The following is a 13,956-nucleotide window of genomic DNA, read 5'->3' on the forward strand; positions in this document are numbered from 1 at the left end:
AGAGATCCGATGTTCGAATCTCGGTTCCGACAGCAAATATTCTGATTAAGATTATTCTACGATTTTTCTACCGCAGCTGTGAGCTTGGATCCGGGAGATAGTGGGTTCGAACCTCACTGTCGGCAGCCTGAATGTGGTTTTCAGTGGTTTTTCATTTTCACACCAGGCAAATGGTGGAACTGTATCTTAACTAAGGCCGCGGCAGATTCCTTCCCACTTCTAGGACTTATCTATCTCATCGTTGCCGTAAGACCTATCTGTGTCGGTGCGAAGTAAAGCAAGTTGTAAAAAATGTTTCCAAATTTTCTTCCAAGAAAGTGCAGGTAGAGTAATTTATTTCAAGTTCAGAGCAGCCATTATAGTCCTGAGCTTAATATTTACTCGCACAATTGCGACCCCCTACTGTAACAGTGCCAGAAATTTGCTACTCTCAGTAGTAGAGGTCTGACATGCTGCTGCTACTGCTGCTATTGCTACTACTACTACTACTACTACTGCTACTACTACATTTTTACCGCTTAAGAGTGGGCAAACCTTTCATTAACTTGAATTTAATAAAAATCCAAATGTGTACAGCTCTTACAATAACACAAGCTACTTAAAGAAGGTTTCGTACGCTTAACATACCCTGATGAGCCGTTACATTATGGCCACCTACCTAATACAATGTAGGACCGACCGCATTTTGCCCGCATAACCGCGACCATTCGGCGGGGCATCGATTCGACGAGGTGGCGAAGGTATCCTGCGGTATCTGATACCACAAGCGCAACAGCAGGTCGTCCAGTTGGCGTACCTGCTCGATGGCGACAAGCACGAACCCGCTTCTTCAAGTCGAACCACAATCATATTGAATGGTGTTTACGTCAGGGCTATTTGGGGGCAACGGCATTCAAGCAAATTCACGATCGTTCCTCGAACCATTCCTTCACAGTCCGGCAGTGTGGCATGGCGCATTGTCCCGTTGGAAATGGCCGTCACCATCGGGGAACACTGTTCACTTGAACTGATGGAATTGGTAACTAATAACGTCCAGATACCGGATAGAGTTAAGGGTTGGTGTATTGGAGATCTTGAAGATGTACATTTTCCATGATACAGCATATCGCTTAAGTTTGTCATAACTTTAAGAATGTTGAGAATCGGGAAGGCTGTGACTGAGCGAGAAATGAAACGCTTTTTCTTTTTATTAGTGCAGTATCTTGCAGTCAGCCTCCATGCCGTGATAGCCGACTTTTTCCTTCTTTGTTCATGTTCCTTGCCGATCAAATGCATTCAAAATAAGATACATGCGGGGCGTGTGTACAGGCACATACATCAATGGTGTCCCGATATAAACAATCAACACTGCCCCACTCCAGTACTGAAAAGGAGGGGAGAGAGTGAAGGGATAGTGTTGGCCACTCCAGTACCGAGAAGGAAGGGAAGGGAGTGAACAGGTAGTGCTGAATACACAGTGTGTCTATTCCGGCCTACATTTCGTTATAAACATTGTAAGATGGCTCCTATCTTATCACAGGTGAATCGAGGCCGTATTATTGGCATGTGGGAGGCTCACATGGTCCCCCAAGCAGTAGCTCAAGCAATACCATGCAGTCTTAAGTCAGTAGTTTGGAGATGGATTGAAATATGGCAAGAACGAGGTGAAGAAGGATTGATAGATCATAGGACACATAACAAGGCTCCTAGAAAAACTACTACCGATCTCGATAGCTGCAGTCGCTTAAGTGCGGCCAGTATGCAGTATTCGGGAGATAGTAGATTCGAACCCCACTGTCGGCAGCCCTGAAGATGGTTTTCCGTGGTTTCCCATTTTCGCACCAGGCAAATGTGGGGGCTGTACCTTAATTAAGGCCACGGCCGCTTCCTTCCCACTCCTAGCCCTTTCCTGTCCCGTCGTTGCTAAAAGACGTATCTGTGTCGGTGCGACGTAAAGCCAATAGCAATATATATACATACATACATACTATTTCCGAACAGGATGCTAGAATCGTTCAAACTATGGACAATTCTCCGTTTGCAACTATCGATAATGCGATTGTCGCATTGAAATTGCCAGTAAGCCGGACTACCGTGAGTCGCCGACTCCACGCGGAAGGTATTTACAATCGCCGAGCTGCGAAAAAGGGGCGACTTCTTCCTATCCGCAGAGAACTTTGGATAGGCTTTGCACTACCAAGGAATAGGAATAGGAAATTACAATTTGGTTGGATGAAAAGGTATTTTGCTCCGATCCAGGTAAACAGCTGAAGTGCTGGCGTTCAGTTGGAACGCGTTTCGAAAAGCCCGTTGTCCAGGTAACTAATCAGTCGGGTCGTGTCACATGTGGCGTATTGGGGTGGATAAGTGGTGCTGGTCCAGGAAAGTTCATAGAGGTTACTCCACATACGACTGCTTGTGAATATGTGGGCATTTTAGAAGGTGCCGTTCTTTCTAGTGTTCGAGCTATTTACCCTATAGAAGAAGTTCCCGTTATCAGGTTTGTGCAGGATAACGGCCCTGTTCACACTGCACATGTAACCGAAGCTTTCTTCAAACAGCATTCTGACGTTCACGTGCTTGACTGGCCTCCCAAAGTCGGCTGACTTAAATATACTATTCTGCCGTCACCGAGAGAACCGAACCTGATGTAAACAAAGAAAAATGTGTATCCGTATGTATCCATCCGCGGTCTAAACGCTGGTTGGAGAATCACTGTGCTGCTCTCGGGCACATGGCAGGAACCATGTGGGCAGTCTTGAAACTGTCGTTACTTCGCTTGATTGCGGCGATTACATCAGGATTAGCTCTACATAGACTGTTGCCGGATACCACTGACGTCAACATGTACAGTAGTTGACAGGCAATTGTAATGCGGATTACGGCACTGTCCGCGAAAAATAAACAACAATGAATGATTAATGGCATCTCGATATTTAATTCTAGTGAGGAACTTAGAAGAGGCAATATTAAAACAATAACATGTACAGTACCGGTACTTTACCTAATCAGAATATGATAAAGGACGAACGCCTTCCAAGTAAGCGCTTCTTCGATTTCCCAGGTGTTCTTACCAGTCCTTGGTGCAGTCGTTCGCTGCGCGCGGTATTATTGCTCCACTCCGAAACACAAGTGAACTCGGATGTCAGCTTCGCAAATCCTTTAAAGCTAAAGTCGGGTATTTCTTACAAAATTTATGAAACACATTCATTGCAGTTGCCTTCTCGCCACTTTTCAAAGGTTTCCCTTTGAGATGCTTAACGAACTCAACTCGATGATCCACATTGCACAAGAACAAGTAATGTCTCACTCACTCACTAACTCACGCACTGTACTGCGTACTTCCCAAGCTTATGGCGGGTCAAGCATGAGCGAATGCGTCCCTTGTGCTCTTCAATTTGAAATGCTTGTTTATATTAAATAACATTGAATACAAATAGTTTTTTGTATATTTCTCTGACTTAAATTATTTGAGGAATTATATATCGGACATCTTGCATCTAGGATCGCATTAGCCATGATGTGGCTAACGAACTAGTGTCATGTCTCCGCGTAGGTGTCCCGCGGCAGCACTAACCAGTAAACGTTAACCCAAGCACGTGCTTATGTTTACATCACGACTGGTTCTCTGGGTGAAATCTGTACAGAACATGTTTGGACACGAATGGTAAACATGTGGGTTCCAGGTCAGGAGAGGAAAAGAGCGGCTCTGTTAATGCATTGCCATCGAGATTGGGCGAATCTAAGGAATGAACCAATTTTTTTTTTTCAACATCTCATAGATTCCATTGCCAAGCGGCTAGAGCAAGTAATAAACAGGAACAGAAACATAAACTGATTATTAACTCTGGGAGGGAGGAGGAACCCGTCACTTACACTTGTTATAAATTCAGTATTTGACACAACTCTTTAGTTATTTAATACCCATTTCACAATTAGTTTTGAGTAAATTTCCATTCTTTTCTTGAAATTATGTATCAATAATAATAATGTTATTTGCTTTACGTCCCACTAACTACTTTATCGGTTTTCGGAGACGCCGAGGTGCCGGAATTTAGTCCTACAGAAGTTTTTACGTACCAGTAAATCTACCGACACGGGGCTGACGTATTTTAGCACCTTCAAATACCACCGGACTGAGCCAGGATCGAACCTGCGAAGTTGGGGTCAGAAGACCAGCGCATTATGCTTATTATTTTACCGTACGTTTATTTTATTTATACATTTTCGAGGAAGATGCGATACGTTCATATTTTTGATAAGATATTTCTGTAAAAAAAAAAGTGTTGATTTTATAATAATGAGTTGAGATGTTGCAATAATAGCATTTTTGTTGTATATTTTAAGACACGACTTTCTATTTTATGGAAATTGAATTTGAATGATATTAAATTATTTTCAGATGTATTTTCTTATTGCTCAAGAAGTAAAATGTATATTCAGTTATTTTTTATAAAGAAATGTTTACGTTATGCATCAATATCTTATTTTAGCATATTAATTTTTCTGCTTATAGAATTTATCGTAATTCTATATCCGAGGTGGTAAATTATGATGATATAACCTCAGTAAAGTCCAGAACAAAGTTACGAACCAGTAAAAGGTATTTTCAAATTACGGCCTGATATAACGCAGCTACAAAATATTCCTAAGTAGTATAAAATAATGTTTTGGTTAAAAACCTGTTTTACCTCTTGATACTGTAATTATCAGAGTAGGTTCCCTAACGGTGTACTTCAATTTATCCGCTACTGTGCCCATTTCAATCGCAACAAAGTCTAGTAGCGGGCGTACATGCAGCAATGCGTTAAGCGAGAAGGTGGGTCATTGTGCCTTCGGCACTACCCCTTCACTCCCTTCCCTCTCGTTTTGTGCTGGAGTGGCCTTCAACACTACCCCCTCTCTCCCTCCCCTCCTTTTCAGTACTGGAGTGGGGTAGTGTTGATTGTGTATGTGGGTACACCATTAATGCGCACGTCTGTACGGCCCTCAAACTGAAGAGGATGCAGTTGTAAATGGTCTGTACTTGGTTACTGTGAAATGTAAGGAAAGGGCGTAAGCAGGACTGGGCGCCGTGAATCACACACGGCTTCCGCCATGTTGTGGCTTATTTTATTCGTTCTAAGTAAGGGCGTCTCACTCCAACTTTCAGAATCATACGCGAAAACCACAGGGGTCTCTTCCCGCATCGCGCTCACTTGTTTCTCTCCCTGTCCGCCTTCTGCGAGACGTCATGTGGTATGAGACAGCGGTCGCCCGTCCTGCTGACACGTATTACCACTACAGTCTAAAATGGTCATAACTTCTGAACTATTCATGCAAATAATGTCCTGACAAGGTTATTGCAATCCTTATAAAATACTGGATGAGGTCAAACAATTTATTTGGATGAGGAACTCGAGGATAATATCGAAATATTTATTTAATTTTAAGGAGTTACATTTTTTACCGCGGACTGTAGCATAAAATCGCTTCTAGGGGGCAGCCGGTTGGAAATAGGTATGTGCCATCGCGGACTTTTTTGTAGAGGATTCTATGCTCTACATTTCGTACGCTTACACGTGGGGTCTATCGTTGATGGTTCACGCAGCGTAAGCCAAGAAAGCAAGTGACTTATCGTTGATGGTTCACGCAGCGTAAGCCAAGAAAGCAAGTGACTTACCGACCGACCGACATTTTTATCTCTTTCTACGCATTTACTGTATATCGGATCACGGATATATAGTAATTTCATAGTGGTTCACTACGTGAACAGTGTTCGTGTTGTCAGTATCGAAGTAGAACCACTGTACTGATTAAAATGCAGTCAACATATTATGGAAACGTGTGTGGCGCTATAAATTGTGGGCACGTAAAGGAACTCCCGTGGGACAAAATTACGGCACCTCGAGTCTCAGAAAACCGTAAATGTTAGTGAGACGTAACACAAATAAAATTATTATTACAACCCTGATAGTTAAAAACTTGTTACCTTCGGGTGACCTAACCTAATCACTTGTGTGATAGACTGTATCAAACATGAAGTACAAACTTAATGAACATAATACCTCAGGTGGTAGACGATCCACAAGTAGGTCATCGGATTCTGGGGGACCTACACCTTCATGTGACCCAGTCGGATCTAAACGAAACTTGAAACGAAATATTACGTATCTAGCCACAATCAATATAAACTCCTTGATCAAGACCGGAAAGCTTAAGCATACACTTGATGTACTGAACGACAAGAACATCAGTATAGCAGCTCTCCAAGAGACTAGGTTTCCGGACGAAGAAGCCATAGAGTCTCAAGGATATAGAATATATAAAGGGAAACCTGGTAATAGAGTAATGGAAAATGTACCATTCCTTGGGACTGGTTTCGCAGTACACCATCTACTGGTTAAAAGCATACTTGACTTTTCATCACCAAACGATAGAACATCGGTGCTTTCCTTCAGATGCAAGAATAGGGGATACTCAATGATTAACTTCCACGCTCCTACCAATGACTCTAACAGGAAAAACCCAGAAATGACAAACCAGTACTGGGATGCCCTTGAAGAAACCCTTGATAAAGTACCAAATCATCATACGACTATATTGTTAGGAGATTTCAATGCCCAGATCGGTAGAGAACAGAAATACCGGAAGATTGTCGGAAGATATCCTGCCCATAAGAGAACCAACAAAAATGGGGAACGCTTAATCAGTGTCTGCACCAAGTATGGATTACTTTTGATGTCTACAGCTTTCAAACACCTTCCCAGAAAGGCAATGACATGGCGATGCCCAAATAGCATGATGGGTGAATTCCAAATTGACCACGTAGCAATAGACAAGCTGCACCACAGGGATATTATGAATGTCAAAGTGATACGAGGAGCCAACATTGACTCTGATCACTACCTGTCTCTGGTTAAAACGAACCTGAAACCACTAATAAAGACCACGGGTATGTTAGCAAAAAACACGAAGATCCCTAGGTTTGATATCACCAAACTCAAAGAAGACAGCACTAGTTACCAAGAGAGGCTGATTCATAATACCAACAGGATTAACACATCTACAAAATGGGATCAACTTAGGGATGCCATAACAGTAGCGGCTCAGGAAACAATCCCCAATAGACCTAAAGGGAACAAGCATCCGTGGTGGTCCAGCGAATGTGATAAAGCTATAGAAGCTAGGCGGCTAGCGTGGATCAAATGGAATGTACATAAGAACGAAGCTAATTTACAAGCCTTCATTGCACAGAGGAAAACTACGTCGAGCATCATAAGAGGGGCCAAGAGGAAGCACAACCAGGAACTGATTAAGCAAGCAGAGGAGGATTTTGTAAGGAACAACTCTAGAGATCTATACAAGGGCCTCAAGCAACAAACAACCCAATTCGCTTCCCCTGCTTTACATCTCCAGAGACCAGATGGATCGCTGTGTCTTAATGACAGCGATTGTACCAAGACCCTAGCTAACTACTTCAAAGGACTCTTAAATGCAGAAGAACCTATTGAACGTCTCCAAGTTACAGAACCAACTAACCCCAATACTGAGTTTATCCCTCCTCCAACGTATGAAGAAGTCAGAGATGTAATTAAATTACTCAAGAACAATAAAGCTTCTGGAGAAGACGGGATAGTAGCAGAAATGCTAAAACATGCCGGAGAACACACCTTCAGGAGCATACATAAAGTAATTCTGGACATATGGACTAGTGAGAGGCTCCCAGATGATTGGACGTCAGCCATTATCCATCCAATCCACAAGAAGGGAAGCAAAACAGATCCCAGTAACTACAGAGGAATATCACTCCTTGCTGTTACCTATAAGATATTTTCCAAGATTCTGGAACGCCATGTCACAAGACAGTTGGATAAAGAGTTAGGAGAATATCAAGCAGGGTTCAGAGCATCGAGGTCCTGTACCGAGCAGATACAAAATCTGAAGACCATCCTTCAATACAGCAAATCAAGAGCTCGACAATGGGTAGCTATATTTGTCGACTTCCAGAAAGCATACGACTCAGTAGATAGAATTACTCTTTACAATACATTAAGAGAACTAGGACTTAACGACAAGATCAACAGGCTGGTGCAAGCAACCTTGCACAATACCACAGCCAGAGTAAAGTTTAGAGGACAACTCTCGGAGAGTTTCGCCATTAAAACAGGGGTGAGACAAGGAGATGGCATCTCATGTATATTATTTAACTGCGTTCTGGAAAAGATAATTAGAGAGTGGATGAGATTCCTTCCAGAGAACACTGGATTACGGATGGGGATTAAAGCAGACAACCTGAGGATACCATGCCTAGCCTTTGCAGACGATCTGACTTTATTGGCAAATGACATACAGGAGGCTACTACTCAGCTCCAAACACTGCACTCAATAGCGGCTAAAACGGGTCTTTTGATCAACATAGGAAAGACCGAGTTTGTTACTAACATCAAAGATGCCCCTGGAAAGATGAGAGTCAGTGATAATATCTACATCAAGAGAGTCAAAAGTGTAAAGTACCTTGGGGAATGGTTCTCAGAGGACCTCAGCGAAACAATGGCTCTTGAACACAGGAGACTCAAACTAGATAAGGCTTACCATGCCTGTAGAAAGCTGTATGCTTCAAAAAATCTGTCGATGAATGTCAAACTAAGACACTACAATGCAGTAATCAGACCGTCAGTCCTCTATGCAGCAGAGTGTCTATATTTAACTAAGAAGACCCCACTAAGAGCCCTCGAGGTACAAGAAAGAAAGTTCCTGAGACGGATAGTGGGACCAAGAATTTTACCAGATGGAAGCCGATGGTATCAACCAAATCGTGAGCTATATAAACACCAAGAAAATCTCATAGATGCCATCAGAAGAAGGCGACTGGCTTTTTACGGACACCTATCCAGAATGGACTCAAATAGATTATCTCATAGGATCTTCAAGGCTGCTAACAAGGGCAAAGCTACTGGGTTCGTGTGGATGAAGCAAGTGGAGAAGGACCTTTCGGAACTCCACATAAATCAAAACGACATAGCTGATCGGAGTAACTATCATACAACTCTTAAAACTAAATCCTTTGTAACATCCCTCACAGAAGTTACCCACAGACCAAAAGACGAGACCAGGAAATGGTCTGAGGAACGTAAGATTGAATTTAGCCGGAAAATGAAGGACTACTGGGCCATCAGGAAAGCTCGAGGTACCAACATGAAAACAGCTGCCAAACCAGCCGCTAAGAACACCAATTGTGGCAAACAACGACGATGACTTCAAGAAACAGCTAAAACACAAGCACCGTGGTCCATAGATGGCCCTAACGAATTAAAAAAAAAAGACAATAACGACAACATCCATCATAGCCAGTTTGCTACTGTGATGGCATAACAATACCTCCTCGTCAGCAATGCTTGGTTATTGAAACACTTCGTAATAAACTCTTGAATATCTCCATTATTACAGCTCGTACGGTAAAAAGGTGTTAGATATAAATGACTGAATGAAAATCATATTTTCTATAATTATTGTTATGTGCTAATAGCCGGGCTGAGTAGCAACTCAAATGGTAGATCGCTGGCCTTCTTAACCCAACTTGGCAGGTTCGATCCTGTCTCAGTCCGGTGGTGAAGGTGCTCAAATTAACATTATTATGAGCTAATAACTTATATTTCTGAATATATTTTGAAGCTCGTGAAGTAATACAGTATCCGTGATCCGATATAAGTAAATACGAAGAAAGAGACAAAAATGTCGTACGAGAAGAGACCTGTTACTGGATCTCGGTTATTATAAAAGGGGACCTCACACATCCCAGTCTTGAGTGGTTAAAAATATAGCCCAGTAGGCTACGAAATTTCATTTGGTGTGTTTCACGGTAAGACTGTATGCAGATGCAAAAACGTGAAAACTCTTATTGCTATTATTAAGTCAAAATTTCCAGTATTCCATGACAAAACAATTTGTCTCTACGTAAGGACCAGGACATTTAATAGGATATGGCATTTAAATGCAAAGAGTAAGGAACTAGCACTGAGAATATATGCCAATAAGAAGGCTAAGGTTTGGGCTTGTTCATCAAGTAATTAAGTCTCCTGACACGTACGTTTTAATAATTTGATATAATTCCATAAAGATGTCGATATGATGTATATTTTCCTATGCCATTTGATATAAATATTCACTTCATCAGGAAATAAATTATTTATTTTGAATTGCATGGCAATATTTTATTTCTTATCGTATTATATGTCATGTATTTGATAGTTGATGTTCTACCTGCTCAGCATGTGACGAAATTTAACGCATTTTCACGTTTTTAAATCTATTGGAAGTGCCGTTACTTATCGAATCGGACTAAACCAGGCTATTATTTGATGAAAGATTGAGAAGATGTTTCACAGGCACGAGAATTCACAGGCCAATGGAAGCTTCAACCGCCGGAGTAGCCTACCTTTTATTCTAGTTACCTTGCGCGAAAACACAGGAAAGTATTATTTTCTCAAACTATTCGAATTACGAAGAAAATTCGTATTTTTTTAAAATTTATTGTACCAAATCGAATTTTAATTACACGTGCCTTTCGTCATTGTTCAATAGGACTGACCGTTCAGGCAGCATGTTTACTTTGAGGGATCCCAGGCTTTAGTTTTCCTCTGACTTGTCTCATATTTTCTTTCGCTACAAGGCCCGCCTAAGAGATGGTAAACCACAGAAAAGCATCTTTTTGTGATTTACTGTTAGAATTACGAATGAAATGCTTACAAACGTTTTAAGTGCACACGCTGACTCATTTAATCAATCGGGCTGTTTAGGCAAGGTATTCAATTTTAAGGGTCCCATGTGTACATTTTCCTATGAGTTGCTTCACATTTTATTTCCCTACTCTGTCTCCGTTAGATACAAGTGATAGTAAGTAACCTGTGATATGTTAACTGAAGGTGCCAGCTATAACCTCAGCTTGCCAAATTTGATTTTACGTGAAGAAACACACAAACATACATTTCGATTTATTATTTCCGGCAATTTTTGTCACGTTTCCTTGTAAACTCTTTGATATTCTGGGATGTGTTCACCGGAAGCTGCGTGGGTTTAAACTCGGCAGAAGGTAGTCGGATATTTGAAGAGCGTGAAGGAAATCCATTCGACACTCCATGTCGTACGATGTCTGCATGTAAAAGATCTCTGGTCACACATTTGGTGTTTATCAGACAAGATTAATTTAAAAAAAACTAGCCATAGACTCCCAAGAGAGATTCGGTTTACTCTGCCTTTCAGTAGGTCTAGAGTAAAACGCAACATCGACATTAACGAACAAGCAGCCAGGTGGCGTAAAATTAGAATGTTTGTACACGGTAGCTGGGGCCATACGATTATTAGTATCATCACCACCTTTCAAATGGCGAAATAAATTTCGAAAGTGGTGCAATAGTTTGAGCTTACCCGTTTACTATAGAAGTTAACAGTTGGACATATGCTGAATTCAGTGTTGTGTTAATTTCTGCAGTGGAACATTATTTACGGTAATACGGAGTGGAGCGTCAGAATGAGCGGAGTTCGCTTCACGTCGCAGAACAGTACGAAGAGTGATTTAATAAGGAGGCACCAAATAACAGAACAATGTCAGCTGTTGTTGACAGGTTCTCTCATACGGGATCAGTCTTATGTCAACGGAAGGGTACAACAGGGCGCCCAAGAACCGTCACTACAAACGCAAATCATACGACTTCTCCAACAGGTGTTACACTTCCCAACGCCTAGTCTACGACGAACATCGCTGAAACTCTGTATGAGCGTTAGGTCTGTTGGGCGGATGTTCAAAGAGGTGGGTGGATTTGCATACGCATAGAAGTTGATGAGGAAGCCCGATTGCAGTATTGCAACGGAGTGTTGTCCACGACTTATGAGATTCCAGATTTCTTATGCAACATACAATTTTCATATGAAAACCATATTCATCTTGATGGCTACATCAACCGACAGACAGATCTTTAGTGTTTGAACTTGCTGATGTGTGATATTGGGCCCGTATTTAGTCGACAATGTAGCACAGAATCCGAACGTCTCAGAGACCTCATCACTTACCCATCGGTAATCACTCGTTGGAGATCGCCTAATTTCTCGTGAACTTCATTCCCCTATCTGTCCTGCTGCCTGGATCTCACGTGCATCTCTGTACGTGCATACGGGACATTTTGAAAGAATCGGTTTTCAAGACAAATGACGTAGCTAAAAATATTCCCGAATGACGCGTGAAGATAAAACCTTATGATCAGTATCTATTTATATAAAGTAAGATTGCTCAGAATTTAAAAAGAATGGTAATTTTGTTTCATCCATGTCTGTATGAAGAATAAGACAAGAGGGACTCATGAAAGAAGAAATAAATATCTCTACATTAGATACCCTAATATTATAGTCGAAAGAAAACTAAATGTGGAGGCCTACTATATCGAAAGCTCATACAATTGATCAACAGTAACACTTTTTTTTAAAAAGGCTATTTATTCGGGGCGTCGATCTAAGAAGATCTCTTGCCCCTACTTTGCATCATATGTTGTGAACCTGCATTTATTTAGAAACTAGCTGATGTACCCGTGCTTCGCTACGGAATTCTACATTGTATACAGAATTCTAGGTTAGGTAGTGTACACATTGTGAGCAAGACTGTATTAAATTGCATAGCTCTTAACGTTACCTTAGAAACGCGACGGGAGGACACCAAACATCTTTTCTCATATGAAGACTGAGTTAGAGAATTTTCACTGTAATGGTAGACCCAATTGCATACCCTCAGTCACAATTAGGTTGGGATGTTTTCATTATAATACCTTTTTACATCCACAGAAAGACTGTCTTAGTGGTTTTCCCAACCAAAATGAACATACATTACAATGACGTCAATAGGAATGGCACGATTACAAGCAAAGCTTTCATATTATGAAATACTCGCTCAAATGAAACACCACACATTTTCTCACTTTTAACGAACAGCACTACGCTGACGATCTAACAGTCCAAAGTTCCAGAGCTGTATAACTTTTCTATAACTTTGGTTTTGTAGTACTTTTCGATAGGACCAATAACATAGGTATTTAAAAATTAAATTTTAGGCGCCTTCCCCTAAATTACAATTTCATACAGGGCTAATAAAATTGTTTATAACTTAGACTGTAGTTTCATATTCCACAACTCTATATACCGATTTTCATTAAATGCTGTTAACCCATTTTCTCGTGGCTCGGCGTTGAATGGACTTAGCAACAAAAATACAAATTCATGAATATCTGTGTTATCATAGCCGGTACGATAAAAAATGTATAAGACAAATGGTCGGAAATTTAATTCTATATAACTTTGGTTATGTAGTATTTATCGATACGACAACTAATGATATAAATATTTGATCTTAACATTTTAGGCCGTCCCCTAAACTACCATTTCACTCAGCATAAATAAAAATATTTATAGCTTAAATTGTAGTGGCTCATTCTCCGACTTCGCATACCAATTTTAAATGAAGTAGGACCACTAATAACGTAAATATTTAAAAATTAAGTTTTAGCCCTTCCCCTAACCTACCATTTCACTCAGCGTGAATAAAATTATTTATAGCTTAGATTGTAGCAACGTATTCCTCGACTTTGCATACCAATTTTTATTAAGATAGGACTAAAAAACACAAATATTTGAAAATAACAGTTTAGGCGAAGGCCTAAACTATCATTTCTATCAGCGTGAATAAAATTATTTATGGCCTAGATTGTAGCTATTATTCCCCGACTTTGCATACCGATTTTCATCAAATTCTCTTTGGCCGTTTTCCAGTGATGCGTGTACATACATACAGACAGAGACAGACAGACAGGCAGATAGACAGAAATTACGGAAAAGTAAAAAATGCATTTCCTTGTTACTGTGGACATGACTGATACAGAAATACCATTCTTCTTAAATTCTGAGCAATGTACAGACAAAACTCTTTATTATATATATATATAGAGCTTTATCGAT

General features: G+C 40.8%; 1 protein-coding gene across 1 annotated transcript in view; it reads left to right on the forward strand.

The window, feature by feature from the left end:
* LOC136875846 (KH domain-containing, RNA-binding, signal transduction-associated protein 3) overlaps positions 1-13,956 on the forward strand; it is an 814,322-nt gene that overhangs the window by 463,411 nt on the left and 336,955 nt on the right. The window lies entirely within an intron of this gene.

This window comes from Anabrus simplex, chromosome 6 (genome assembly GCF_040414725.1).
Source record: "Anabrus simplex isolate iqAnaSimp1 chromosome 6, ASM4041472v1, whole genome shotgun sequence".
In the NCBI taxonomy this organism is placed as follows: Eukaryota; Metazoa; Arthropoda; class Insecta; order Orthoptera; family Tettigoniidae; genus Anabrus; species Anabrus simplex.